The sequence below is a fragment of the Ambystoma mexicanum genome, chromosome 3q, assembly GCF_040938575.1.
Source record: "Ambystoma mexicanum isolate Mex_15411 chromosome 3q, UKY_AmexF1_1, whole genome shotgun sequence".
NCBI lineage: Eukaryota > Metazoa > Chordata > Amphibia > Caudata > Ambystomatidae > Ambystoma > Ambystoma mexicanum.
Window position 1 is genome coordinate 1,147,275,003 of NC_090926.1, and position 15,671 is coordinate 1,147,290,673.

The 15,671-nt window shown below is 42.2% G+C and overlaps 1 protein-coding gene across 6 annotated transcripts in view; it reads right to left on the reverse strand.

Annotated features, from left to right (window-relative positions):
• The window catches only part of ADGRE5 (adhesion G protein-coupled receptor E5), a 532,637-nt gene that overhangs the window by 338,743 nt on the left and 178,223 nt on the right, over positions 1-15,671 (reverse strand). The window lies entirely within an intron of this gene.

A 15,671-nucleotide genomic window follows, 5' to 3' on the forward strand; every position in this document is an offset into this window, starting at 1 on the left:
GTTGCCCTTGTGGCAATTGCATCTGTATTGGGACTTGTATTTGCTACGATTGCGGTGCATAATATCCTTGTGAATAGGTATTATACTGTAGAGCATATCTCACCCCCCCCTTTTGGAGATTGCCAATTCTGTTGTTGCATGCCTCCCCAACGTCTACATATCAGAAACATTTCTTGTTCCTGGCTATTAGCCAGACCTGGAATCTAGAACAGATATCAATGGACAATGCTCTCACAGGCAAAAGGCTCAGGCTGCCTACTGATGGACAGTGCGATAGTCCTGGTTTTTCTGCTAAATACTGCACTTACCACTTCCAAGATATGGAAAGCAATAAAATAGTCAGTTCCGTCATTGTGCAAGTGTCTGAATGTACATCTTCTGTTGCCATGGAAAAATATGATTTCATTAAATCCATTGAACGTCTGCAATCCAGAGGTCCCCATTTGTGTATCATAGCTGCTCACACACTGCAGTAGATGGTAGTGTTCTGTAGTGTCGGAGGTGGCCTCGTCTGTTCCATTTTACTTCCTGAGGTGCGACTTGACACACGGACTTGCTGGTTTATGCTGGATCACGCCTGAGGAACACACCTGTGAGGTCCTTTACTCTACTTGCAGGCTGCTCGGCTCGGCTCAGGTGCTGCTTCTGTTTCTTTGTTTTTTTTCTCTGTTGTACGAGAGCGCCGCCGAAAAGGACCCGGGAGCTCGGAGTTGGGTGCCAGCGGACGTGCCCTGCAGCTATCTGCAGCCTCCTGTCGTCAGCAGAGAAGGTAGGCCAATGGAGGCCAACAGAGGTAAAACCTTGCTGCCCAGTATTGGAAAAGCTTCGGAAATCTCGGGAATCCAGTATAGAGCTTATAGAGCACTGATAGAAGCACTGATAAGTCTTTACTATCCACAGAGTGATAGTGGAGCCCGGTGGTGCTTTATGGTGAAGCTGTATGGCTGACTGGTCACACACATTTGATACTCTGGTCCGCCTGGGTCCTGGTAGTCCGCAGGGAAGTTTTGTTTTCTGCACGCTCCCTACACCATGCCCCAGAGGTGTCTTTATCCTTGGACTCTGTATGAGTGGAGTCGGGTGGGGAACTTCTTGGTAGGAAAGATGTCTGGTCTCGGTACGAGCCTCAAGTAGACCTCTAACGTTGGCTGGTGCCTTGGTGCTGGTTTTTTAACATTTGACCCATGAGTAATTTTCAATTGGCCTGATGTCAAAAACTTATAACTCACGCAGTGCCCCTCAAGAGGAGGACCCTTCCGCCTGAGTCTCTGAGGAGGCGCCTGTTTTACCCCTGAAAAATGATATGGTGAGGAAGTGTACCTTCAATCGCTATAAATCCGGGTGCAGTGATTTTATTTCTCCAAAATCTACCCGGCTGATTTGGAAATACATGCCTGTCCAGCACTCTCCGGGGTGACGTATGAAGCTAACTCTGAAGTAGGAGCCTCCACTCCGCTCAATCACCCGATTCTTAAATTGATGTGCAACAAACTTGAATTACACCTTAAGCACGTCCTCAATGAAGCACAACATTGGCTCCATGTTCCTGACAAGGGAACGAGCCCAATCACCAGTGGATACGGGCACAGCAGAGATAGTTACAGGCATGACCATAGTGGTGGGAGACTTGTCAGCTAAGGAGTTAAATGGGGCCGATCTCCTTGACGCTGAACTTTTAGACCTGGAAAGTCGCGACACAATCAAAGCCTCGTTCACATTGAACATTATACCCAGAATTGGGGACAAAGAAGCAGTTTCTCAGAATACCGGTTATAAATCTCCAGACGTACTAACAAGCCCAGTGGACACATCGAAGCCTATATCTACGAATGACTCTAGTGAACTTATACCACCCACAATACTGGGCCTCAACTTCGTTCTGACCTCTTTGGTCAAGGTCTTTGAAAACCTCAAGCTTGAAGTACAGCAGCAATCTGGAATGCTACTTGAAATTACAAAAGACCTAGAACTGAGCGAAATCTCCATGGTGGCTATAAAAACGGCTTTGAATGAATCAATCTTTGACATCTTGGGGGAATAACGTTCTATTTTCAGCCTGCAATAAATTAAGCTGGATCATCTACTTGATAGATGGTCAGAGTCTAAGGCAGAGATTAGGGTTCTATCTGAGAAAATAGACACGTTGTCCCAACAATCTCCCAATGTCATCAGTTGCGATCCTGTATACATCTTATTGGTTGATCTGATGGTGGATACCCAACTCTCCGCCTAAGTTATGGAGGAATGTTTGCGTTTGGCCGTAGTGGTGGAGTCTGAATTACCTAATGATATTCTGGACAGAGAGGGAGGTCAGTCTCGAACTCGGGAGGTGGAGCCTGAGGTGGAGTCTAAAAAGAAGAAATCGAACGGGAAAACCAAAAACTGAAAGAAAAGAGCAATTAAGGCCTTATTTGATCCTCCGCTTTTAATGAGCAAGAAAGCGAAGAAAATAAAACAGAAGTATCAATCATCAGACACAAACCGGTTCATCAAAACCCTGAAGGGGAAGATTATACCATCTAAAGCTTCTGACAGCTTTAGTTTCCCCAACGTTTCCAAAGGAAAAAAGGTCAAATCTATCACAAATGCTCAAAGAATCGGGAGAATGCTTCCGCGGAGGTGAGGGCAAAATCAACGAGTGCACTGGCAATTCAAACTGATCCACTCGTTCCCCCAAGAAAAATAGCCCTGATCTTTTTAAACGCACCTCCGAAAGCCAAGCAGGTCAAACCCGTGCTTAAATTGCCCCCTATCTTTTTGAAAGTCAAATACCATGATTGCAAGCCTACCAGTACAGCCGACTGTTGACGAATGGGCCACAGGGGCAGGGGACACATACCAACCTGTGGGTAACAACTTACTGCCTCAGCTGACTTCTGGAGCTTTCCCTGCCCAGTTATTGGTGGGAGGGCCCGGTAATGGTTGGTCCAGAGTCTCCAGCCCTCAGCCTGGTCTGCAAACCAAAAGAACTGCTATTGACTCTCGACAGCTAGCACCAAAATCAGCTTCACAAAAGACGGAGCTTAAAGTCTATCCCTCAACAAAGTTGCCGTCAGCTACTGGAAATACTCCTTTAAATCGCTCTGCGATTTTGAGGGACATGAAATCTATTCCCTCTTTGAAGTACTTTTCAACAGCTGATATCAAACTGGTGACCTTCCCATTTAGTCAAAATACCAACACAGTTGAACTGTTACTAAGCTCAATATTGGGCAAAGAAATGATCATGGGAGCTAAAGATGATTTGAGTCAACGGGGTATAATAATCTCGGAACTATGTCCTCCAATGTCGAACTCACACCCATGTTTACCCCCAAACTCGGGATCGAATTCAGGTCCTATTGGTCCAGTCACCTCGCTTTCCTCCTCACTGAATATGTGGGACCTAGTTCTGGGGATCATCAGCCAAGTTTTCCTTAAGATGGGTATACCACAGCAGAGACTCTAGTTGATCGCCATCTCACTCTACTATCTTGAACTCAAGGGGTTTCAATTCACTCTCCTCTGATCCTGTGACACTTCAGACTATTCAGAGTTCAGATCTGATTTTTTTAAAGGAAACTTGTTTGATGTATAATGTGAGAATTGATGGCTTTTCGACTTTTCAGCAGCTGGCCCAGCAAGTGGGGGGCAGTGGGGGAAGACCCGCAGGGGGCCTCCTCGTTGCATATAGAAAGTATGTTTTTGCTTCCTCTGAATTGCTATCAATAGAGAGACATGGAATCCAGATTGTGAGAGTGTGCCTGTTTGGTGATAAGCGAGCGGGGCATTGGTTGGTGATCAATCTGTATTGGAACCCTTTGGGATGTAAGCTTGGGGTGTTTCTACAAGATCTATCGGACCTTCTTGTTAAATATGCTTCCCTATTTCCGTCAGACCAGCTACTAATAGCGGGGGATTTAAACTCCCAATGTGTTGATACCTTGGATAGATCATCTGGCATTAGTAAATCTAGTTAGTATGGAGATAAAGAAGGAAACCCAGTAGACACTGTATAAGCAGCTGCTAATAATGTCTGTTCTATCTATTCTGGGAAGAATAATGTATTAAGTATAGGGAAATAGAACTTAAAAGGACCGGTCAGTGAATAAGTGTTTTAACACTCAGTAGTTTAATAATACAAAAACATTCATAAAACAAGTATTAAATCAAATGTAATCAGAATAGAATTTTCTGACACATAGCCATTCACAGACCTCAATTTGGAGCATAGAAAAAAGGCAGGAGATGATAAATCATATTTCACAATCATTAATATCTTGACAATTGATGTCCCTATTATCACTCTTGTTATTTTACAGAGATAACTAGTCTCTCAACATGTTTCAGTTCACAATGTCTTTTGTACAGAACTTTCATCAGGAGGAAATAGTGCGCATCAAATTCCTATTCTGCATCCAGCTTAAGTGAAGATAAAACAAACAATACACGACCTGTCCAGGTTTAAAAGAAAAAGAGAATCTGTAAGCTATAATTGCTATAGTCAGTCTCTGAATGTTCAACAATGAATTTGGAAACATAAACCCTAAGATAAACCAGTTACCTCTGGGAGGTTCTTGCGGGGGCGTGCAATCCTTCAGTTGAATTGCAGTAGGGAACAATAGTTTCCCCACTTTGTGGCTGCAAAAATAAGCAAAGGTCTAGTTAGCCAAACGCAGTACGAGCGTACGACTCAGTTGTGACAAACATTAAATGGTCGGGGCACCAGAGTATATAGCAGCAAATGTCAAAAAACAAAATCACCCACCTGTGGTGAGTATCACCCTGCTTGGCCACAGAGGTAGATGTCGTTACGCGGAGTGGTCCGTATTCACCATAAGTCTGAGTCAGTACAAAATAGTCCTGCAGTCATCTACAAAATGGAGTGCACATGGGGTTACCTTTGTTGGTAAGGAAACCAAAAAAGAAGGAGAAAGAGGGCCGAATATCTAATACCCTTCTATACAGTCCCAGCATATCGTCAAAGGCACAAACATATTGTGCTAGTGCGCTAAAACGAGGCATTATTTACATGCGTGTGGGCGTCCCCCAGGGGGATAGGAGAAATTTACCTGTGGCGGTATCTTTAAACAGCCTGCCAGGTAGAGGTAGAGAGGTCGCCGTTTCGGACTTCTGTTTGGAGACCAAAAAGAATAGCCGGTCCTCCTAAATTTAAAAAAGGGAATCACTGAATATGTATGTGTGTCCTGTGATAAAATAGTTCAAGACATTTATCATCTATAATAAATAATCTATACATGGCCGATTACCCGTGTTGTGAGGCACACATAGACTAAGTCAGACTCAAAAAGGTCAGTGATAACAGCATGACCGCCTCCATGTTATGAGGCTAATACGAATGGAATACGTATATTCCTACAAGGGGGGATTTTAAGTTTGGGCGTAGGGATCATGACCCTATTACCTTGAGTCTGATCGCGGTTGCAGGCTTCCTTTCTCAACTGTCTTGCCTCCTCGCCCCGTCTGGGGTGAAAAACGCATCCACGGTTGAAAATGGACTACCTAAGTAAAGGGACGCCGCAGAGATTAGTAAATCTAGCACAAGGAACGGAAAAACCTGGTTAAAATTCATGAGGGAAAGGTACCTCAGGTTACTGAATGGTAATGTGGTGGGTGACCTCTCTTGTGAACCCACTTGGCATAGAGGTGCGTCCTTCTCCACTTTAGACTATTTCTTCGTAACCAGAAAGATCTTTGACTGCTGTTCTAAATTTGTTGTCTCTAAAGGAAATACAGACGACTATGATATGCTGATAGCTACAGTCTCCCGAGAAGGGGCTTTGTTACAACCAGTCTATCAGCCAGAGGTCGTAGTAAATTCTGCTGGTAATCGCCTCAGACAATTTGATAGAGGGGGTCTGACTCTTACAAACAATTTGTCTGGACGGGTTAAACAGCTGTCAGATAATCAGTTATACTTTTGCTGTGGCCCTGCTAACTTTCAGGCTTTTTTGTGGGAATTAAGTCCCCAATCTGCACAGGTACATAACAAACAGGTGATCCATAAACATGTGTATGATTCTCACCTCCACGAGCAAAAGAGGCTGAAACGGAAAAACATGGCTAGGTTGAAACAAATGGGCCTTGAAAAAGAGCTTCTAGATAAACATCTGAGGGGACTGAATAATGCTTATAGGAACTGGGTGCACTTGCACAGACACTAAATATATCAGCAAGATGGGGAAAAGATGTTGAGGGCTGTATTCCTCAGAAACTTAAGAAACTTCTGGGCGATTGTAGGATCTCTGGACGGACAACTTTCAGATAATCAAGAAATGATGTTGCAGGAGCAGGTGTGGGTTAGGCATTTTATAGAGGTGTATGGCAACTCTGATACCCAGGTTCCCAGTACGGTACTGAGAGACGCTTGGTCCCTATCTTCTTCCTGCAAGATCATCGAAACGCTGATCAGGAAGTCGTCTAGTTCCAGAGCAGTTGGCACGAACGGCCTAAGTAATTTCATTCTAAAAAGAAATCCCTCCCTGTGAAACTTCTATTGGATAATATCTTGATAATATCTTGTTGACTAAGGAATTTCCAGAATCGTGGAGCTCTTCAGTGGTGATTCGTATATACAAAAAAGGTGACCGCCTGGCTGCTTCAAACTGCAGTACGATATCTCTTTTAGATGCGGATAGTAAATTTTTTGTAGGCTTGATTCTGGCAGAAATGGAGACCTGGGCCAAGTTAGAAGGTATTATCCAGAAACAACAAACTGGTTTCAGAAGGGGTCTGTCGACCTCCCTTAATGGATTAATACTGAGTTGTCTGAGTGGGCAATATGCAGAGAAAGGTGTGCAGCCCTTGTTTGGAGGTTGGATTGATCTCTCTCAGGCATTCGACACCATTAATAGAAATTTGCTTTGGAAAAATTGAAAGCCTGGGCGGTGCCGCCTCACCTCCTGTATATTCTCATTGAACTCCACCATAATACCACTATGCGAGTTAGGCTCTCGAGAATGGGCACCCTGTCGGACCCAATTAAGATCAAATGAGAAGTCTGACAGGGGTGTCTGATTGCTCCCTTTCTATTTATTCTCTTCATCTCAGACCTGGCCCTATGGTTGCAAGACAGGGGTTTCGTGTCCCCAAAAATTGGAGATTTGAAAACTAGTTGGCTGGCCTATGCCGATGATGTGGTGGTCCTGGACCATACACAAGTGGGTCTTGAATGCCTACTATCAGCCTTAACAGACCATGCCAAGTGTAGTGACTTAAAAATGAATCCAGTTAAATCCAGAATTCTTGTATTAAAGCATCCAAAAAAGTTACTTAAGTCATTCACTTGGATGTTGGAGAATCGGCCCGTAGAGGTAGTTTCTGAGATCACCTACCTAGGGGACAGCATAGAATCTTTCCCAACCATGAGGCACGTTGTTGCAAGAAATGAGCTTCAGGTAATACATTTGGGTGCGCAGATGAAAATAATTCTTTACAAATTCTGCAAGTTCTCTATTCTGCCAATGATTAGATTCTAGGCAAAGTAGTCCTGATTATTATGTTTGGCCTGGATTGTAATCCCTTAGCGTCTAATATAGATTGGGATAAAATCGAGGCTAAACTGTTAAAGAAGCCGTTGAATCTCCCCAATTGTGTTCCCATTAGTTGTTTGAGGTACGTACTGGGCTTGACCTCGCTAAGGGGTATTATGGAGTGGAAATGGGTCTCAATGCTGAGGTTAATACTAGATCTGCCCAAACGTTCACTGTATGAAGACGTAGCTCTGACCAGGCAGAGAGGAGGTAATATCTTCCTTAACAACTTGGAGGTAAGATGTTAAGAAATATTGGCTGACTCAGATTGCTCAGTAGAACTGCTTTTTCAGAATCCCATGAAAGTCAAAATGCGCATCCAGAGTGCAGACTGGATTAGGACAATTGACAGAATGAGGCAGGCAAAGCTCTCTGCTTCTCATAATAAAACTATGAAGGCGAGAACTTTTCTGCCTCATTATTTAAATTGGTCTTCTGATTCTGCCATAAGATCAACTTTCCGGAGATTCAGACTGAATTTACTTCCCACACGGGAAATCCTGTCAATAAGAAATACTGAGGAATTCCCGACTGATATCCGTAATAAATGTGAAGATAAGGAAAGTCAGTCTTTGTACCACCTACTCTCTAAGTGCCCAGGCACGTGGGCGCTGAGAGTCACCAAATTTCGGAGATTTGTACATGATGTGAGGTGGTTGAATGCCGATATCTTTTGGGAGCGATTTTCATCGGGTGAGGACGTTTTTTTGGACATTTGAAGTGGTCGCAGTCTTAAAAGCACTAGAGTTAGGGGGGAAAGATTCTTAAATAAAAAATATTACGGTGTCCCAGGAAGTGAGGATTGGTGCAGTGTGGACATGTTGGTTCATACTGTTGCATTATGGGTCCATTTTTTTTGCATGTTTTTATACTATATATGATCGTATTGAGGTCTTCCTTTTTTTTAGTGTGTTTTCTTACATGTTGTTTTTATTTCTTTTCTTTGTCCCTTGTTCTTTTAATTACTTTTGTTTTACTAGGTTTGTACTGTGTTGGTTCAATTGATAATTTTTTTGAATGCTCTTTGTTTTTTTTATCTTCTTAATAGTGTTAAAAGCCATTTACTATTTTATTTCCTTGTTTCGTTTCTTATATGGCTAATTCAATATAAATAATAAAAATAAATAATGCAAATAGACCACTGACAGGCACATTGGAATAGCAAAAGCCATGGGAGAGCAGTTCCCACACAAACAGCATCAATATGATATATGGCACATAGCAAAATTAATTTCTAAAGAAATTACAGCTGCTGGTAAAAAACGGGTGCAGAAAACATTTTAAACTGGTCACAGTATATCGGCAACCATCTTTGGTGGACCTCAAAAACCTGTGCTGGATCTGTAGATATTTGCCTTGAGAAATGGTGTTCAATGCTGTACCACCGTGCAAACATACATTCTAAAAGGCCTTAAAGGTTGCATTTCTGCATATATGGTTTGGAGGCCAGAACAAGACTGGCTGTACTTGCACACAATGAGGACATTGGTAGGAAACAAGCAAAAACCGCAAGAACTTTCGCGATGCTTCATTACAACATGGCGTTTACAAAAAGAAGCCAACAGTGGGTGGCAAAGCCAATATTCCAGTCGATGTAGTTTGAATGTGTTAAAGATCTGACATTGACTGTGCTGGCCGTGCATATGCATGGAATGGCTCCAGATTATATTACCAGGGACCAGTCTATGCCACATAAAATTGCAAAAAAGCTTTGTCCTCCAAAACTTGAACTTGTTAAAAGGCTGACTTCAAGATTCAAATGATGTGTGGCTGTCTTCACAACATTTTCCAAAACAAGTTTCAGGCTTTTGAGCATTGTTTGGAAACTGTTTTGACTGCACAAAAAATGTAATAGTATATAACTTGCAATGTTATTGTTGAGTAATGATTTTAAATTAATTATTGTGTGTGATGAAATCTTGCTATATATGAATTAATTGTTCTATTTTTCCTGGCCTTTTTTAATATTTATATCCCTGAATATCAAGGTTTTGTTGACCTTTGGTTTAATCTTGGATAGAAATCTGCATTGCTAACACCTCTTATGTTTTATGTGTGTATGTATCATGTTTCACGCTATTATGCCTAGAGGCCTGTCTTGAGTGCTAAGCAAATAAAAATAAATAAATTGATTTATATTAAAACAATAAAAGTCAATGGGCCTCATTACAGGTCGGGCGGTCTGGAATTAACAGTGGCGGTAAACCTGACCTGGCGGGTTTAACACCACCCGCCTGCAGGCGGACGTGGAAACACCAGCACCATCACGAGATGGTGCCGGTGTTTCCACTTCCTCATTCCCATTGAGTCCTACGGGACTCAATGGGAATGGGGATTTACACCATTCCGCCTCCGGGATTCCCAGGACACCAGGGTCGTAATGCCATGGTATTTCCGGGAGTCACAGAGGGGGAATGGTAATACGAGTCCGGCGGTAACCAGGCGGTTTTACCGCTGCGGTTACCACCAGACTCATAATCATGCCCAATGTGATTATTTAAAGGGTGTGCCTTTGTTTCCAAATCCCCGAAAAGTATTTTTTTATTACATTTCTATATACATATGCTTTTTTATTCCCAAGCAACTTATAAAAATTCTCGGAAAAATGTTCAGTACGAGAAATAGAACATCAACTGAGGGTAACGGAATCACATATTTGAAAATGTAAAATACAACAGATGCAAGATGCACTATTAACATTGGTAGAAGTTATCTTGCACACAGGACATGGATGATGGAACAATAACTATTCATTGTGTGACTGACAGTAATCAAGCATTATGACTGGGCTGAAGTCGAAGGGACATGAGTTTGGACAGAGTAGTCCCACTTTTTACATTAGTCCACCAACTCTTTTCAGAGTGCACCATCCTATGCTGATTTCAGGCGAAACACTGTTGAAATGATATGTCAAAGAGTCAATGGGCCTCATTACAAGTATGGCGGTTAGGCAACAACGGTCCCGGTATCGCTACCGGCACCGTTGCTACCGTACCACCATACTACGAGTTCTGCTCGCGGGTGCCCTTGCAGCCACCAGGTCTGACCTGGTGGCCGTACCGGCACCCACGAGCAGAACATGATGGTAGCACCGGTACCGTTATAAACGGTACCGGTGTTAGCACCCTCCCCATTCGTATTCAGCCCTACTGGGCTGAATGTGGATGGGGAGTCCCTTATTACCAGCACCCATGACTGGGCTATTACCGGTCCGCCATACTCGGCATGACCCGGTAATTGCCCATTCGTGGTTGCCAGATTTTTTCGCAAGTGTGGAGGTAGCCTGCTTGTATTACAGGCATGCTACCTCCAAACTCGTAATGATGCCCAATGCCTTGTTATGGGGGACTTGAACACTGGATTAAGGTCTCACCATGCACAACGCTGCGCATGTAGGCTAACAATGTATGGATTTGAGCATGCAACAAAGATGCATTCAATTTTAAACTTTGTCGAACATTATCTCTTCATCGAATACCATTAATAAGAGTGATTCACAGTAGTCATAATTTAAACATATGTTCTGAAAGCAATTATGCATCACCTTGTTGGAACAAGTAAGGAGTAGAGCCAGTTCTACAAGTAGCTGCATTGGCTTGCAAGTCAAGGATAAATATTTTGCAGCACCCACTCAATCTTATGACCCAGCTTTGATTGTTTATACCTCTGTCTCATTTACCCTATTTTACATGCACCACACCATATAGTGTTCTTCCATTGCACCATATAATTGATGCCCCTTCATCCTACGTTTACGTATATGACTTCCCTTCCCTAGCACGCCACCCCTTTCATTTACCCACATTGCCCATTGAGTAATTACATGTACATCACCCCCTTCCATTGCCCTGGTTTACATGTACATGTCAGATCACATTTGTTTGCCATTTGTGTTATGCAAGACACGAGATGAAGTTGTGGTAGGACACTTGCTGGTAATTGTGGCTATGGGGACTGCCTATGGACAACACAGTGAAAGACGCTGAGTAGACTTGACAATTATTGTGCAGACATATTGTACTTTCTTGTAACGTTCGCCACATATTACAATCCATGGAAGCAGAGGTAACTGCCTGGGGTGTCATCCAAGGATATGGTGATGGAGAGGGAGTAAGTCTGACCAATAATATGTATTTGTGTTTTGCACAAAGCGGAGGAGCTTTCCTTTAAAACACTTAACATTTTACGAAAGGGCCATTGAAAAGGATGAAAATGAAGGCATCTCAGCTGCGCACATTCTTGTGTCCTTTCACAAGAAAGGCTTTTTGGGTACAAAATTGTCTATTATGTGTATCAAATATGACCAGTAATAGTATTATTAGAATAATATGTAATACCTGACTGTTACATCCTTGTGTGCATGTTATTGGACTGTCCACAATAGCGAGTACCACAATCTACCACCATTTTATTGTTCATAGTTCTTAATGGGGGTGCTACCAAACTCGTTTTTGTAATGAACTCACAAGAATTTAAGAATCCCATCAGAAAGGTGGAGCAGCAGTCATACAGAATGAAAGCAATGAAAACCCTTTTAAGATATGCAGTCTACCGTTGTTTGCAAGTAGGAATCATGATAAGTGGCTGCGGAATGCAATTTACAAAAAGGTTTATGGGCAACAGTGTTGGCCAACATTGAAAGAATATGTCAATTAAATGCATACTTTGCTGGTGTGCACTATGAACATGCGTGGCCTTTGCTCATTTTCATCTTACTGTGGAGGCCCACATGTGAAGGACACCCCGGAGTGCCTGCAACAATGCAGAAATCAAGATGATTGCTGGACTAGATCTACACAGAAGCCAGCCAGCCTCCCAAAACTTTGCTCATTCTAGGCATGCTGGAATTTTAGTGATTAATAATTTTTTAATTTTTTGTATACACTTTGTATGTGTGGCCCTGGAAGCAACAGTCACGCTGCCTGGTGGGCAATAGCTCCTTTGCCCCTCTACAGTCTGTCCATGACGTTTCTATATATTAACCCACCATTTTTCATCCATCTATAGCCAGACATCTGTATTTCGCCCTGTAACCACCTCTATATGTCCAATATGAAGTCAGAAATTAGTTTGTGCGGGTTTAATCCTGACTGAATGTGGATTGTGAATAACTAGTTAGCTAACCGTAATATATACTTATCAGGTGTTCAGAACTAGGTGCATTGAGTAATGTTGCAATAGGTTGCAGACTCACAACAGTGAAATTATTTAACCAATGGATAGAAAGTCGTATTGGGGTCAGGGTGGAGAAGCTGTTTTCATGGTGTGTATTCGAATTCTGTTTTTTGAGAAGTGAGGTGATGGCTTGAGTGTACAGGCATGATACATTTTTGTTTTGTTGTGATGTTGTTGCTTGACTTTACATTGAAGAAAGACTGGCAATTGTTTGTAAAAACTCTTTCGACAGTAATGCAATCCCCACCTTGCTCGATCTGAACAGTATAGATAGGCAGATCTGCTCCCCAACCACACTGCTGCAAGATGGCCTCCATTCTATGCATCCATATCCAACAATACATACATGCCCTGGGCAGTAATGCGTGTTTGTGAACAATAGCAAACACTTGCAAACAGCAATGTGTGTTGTACGTGTTCTGCATCCAGGGTCATGTTGGGGCATAACATTGTGTTGTTCAGAATGAAAAAGTGGGCCACATTTGCAAATGCCAAATCATTTCTGTTGGAACAGATTGTTTGACTAATACCCGAAGGGGATTTTTTTGATTAAATGAAATACAACTTGTTAAATTGAAAGAATATTTATTTTGCAATAATGGTGAACACTACTAGTCAAATCGTGAAGTAACTCATGTAAGTGGCCAGCATTGGCCATAAATGTGGCACACTTTGTTTAATAAAACTGGCCCACACTAGCATTTTGCATTTTTTTTTCTCAACCATTGACCTATTGCCTTGTGGGCAAGTCTGAGCCTGTCTGCAACTCGCCTAGGCGCATCAGTGAAAGAATCCATAAACGTTGTGGTACCAGGCGCCTTGATTCATTTATTTATTATTTATTTATTTATTCGCATTTGTTTAGCGCACATGCAGCCCAGGGGGCATCGTGGCGCTTGTTACAGATATGATTTGTTGTACATACATTGAAGTCATTAATTAGTTGCAGGAGAGATTGCAGCTATGAGAAATGGCTAGTTGTGCATACATTGAAATCATTACTTAGTTGCAAGAGAACGAGAAATAGCTACAGGAGAGGAAGAGAGGAGAGGAGATAGATGAGGAGAGCGTAGCGAGCTAGAAGAAGAGGAATTAGTTAAACAAGGTGGTTTTCAGCTGTTTTCGGAAGGCAATGAGAGAAGTTTCTGCTCTGAGCGTGCTGGGTAGAGCGTTCCATAGCTTAGGGGCAATGTAAGGGAAGCTTATTCCCCCTGCTCTAGCTCGTTTGATGCGTGGGACCCTGAGCTGGTTGGAGTGGCATTGCCCAGTTAAAAATGGAAGTACATATTTTGCTATGTGGAATACTTCCAAATATTTGATTGTGTTTCACTGCCCAGTTTGCCATTGAAAGCAGATAATAATATGGTGCATTATTGTGGCACATGTTCTATTAAACGAATGCAACCCGTGGCTGGCTGCGAACGCAGAGTAAAGGGTCTCATTGTTTTTTATGCTTGAATCAACTGTACTCATAATTTGAAGGACTCAATGTGTCGAATAGCCACAAAGAATTGATAAGATTCACTATATTGCAAGCAAACATACGAAAGTTAAGTTCCTATTACTGAGATCTGTTATCCGAAGCAGTTGTTCTCCGTCACATAGAGAATGGAAACTCAAGACATAATATAAACATAGCTTTACATAATATTTAGGTTAGGATGCCATATGTGTTGTATGCTTGATGATTAACGTTGTGACGGAAGAATGTTCAATTAGACACAAAGAATAGACATTGTACAAGATCATTTTAAAGTAAATGGATAGTAAACATATTTATGTACTGTGTATATTCTCTTATCCTTAAATATAATTTTGCATTCCCAAATCTACATAGCTATATTCTACCAATGGGTGCCTGCCATGGTTTCAATCTTGCTGTTGATGGGTTCTTCAACCGTAATTGGACAATAATCGTCAACAACGCATCTGTAATAACCATTGTCTGGGACAACCGCCAGACACCAATGTGCCCCTTTGCTTTTGCAGTAGTAAGGAGCAACATGGCAGCCTACAAGGTCTGAAAACATGCATATGTGAAAGTGTGGTATTTGAAACTGAACTACTTCATTCTTCACACTAACGGAACGCCATCTGCGTCAATCAAACAGTGGTGATGAAACATATGAACTTTAACTCAAAAATGCTAATACTGGGACTAATCGATTGATGAATTGAATCAGCATTATAAGATCACTGTGCACAGTTCTACAAAAAATGCAAAGCATGCAATGTTTGCTAGCTATAACCTATATTGGCAAAAGCTATCAATGTTTTCGTAGACATAATCATCTCTTCTGAGCGTTTTTTCAAAAATAAAAGTACTTGACACGTTCCAGACTGTTTCCTTCAAAATATATATATTCTCTCCTTTTTGTGAAAAGAAACAAAACTTTGGCGTTTTGTGTGGATGTGTGTGTTTATGTTCTTGGTTCTGCGTTAGGTAATGTTATAGCGTGGTGGATGACAGGGTACATTTCACTACGCTACCCCCGAACGTCATTAAAATAGGTGGAGCATATTGTTTTGACTAGTGATGTCAGCTTGAGGGGGTAATCTAAATTACTGCTGCAAAGGCACTTGAACTTTGGGCGATGGATCAACTGATAAGATTAGCACAAGAGCGCGGTACCCGACCCGTCATTCCTGCATGTGTAAAAGTGAGATAAACTAAGATGCATAGGAATTTTTGTTATGATCGATTGATGTATGTTCAAAAATACATGCCCAATCGATTGGGCCAATAACATTTCTGAGTGAACTTCCCCTTTAAAGGTTGGGCTTTTCATTACTGTGTTGGAAAGGGATGTAGTGTTCATGCAAGGGGTGAGAACGGTATTCTGTTGACGCCACGGTTCCGGCAAGCACCCATGCAGGCTGGTACATCATACCGTTCCTGAGATCATCCGTTCAGTAAAGCAGACCTGACTGCTGCACGTGGAAGGAGAGGTGATCAAGCATTGC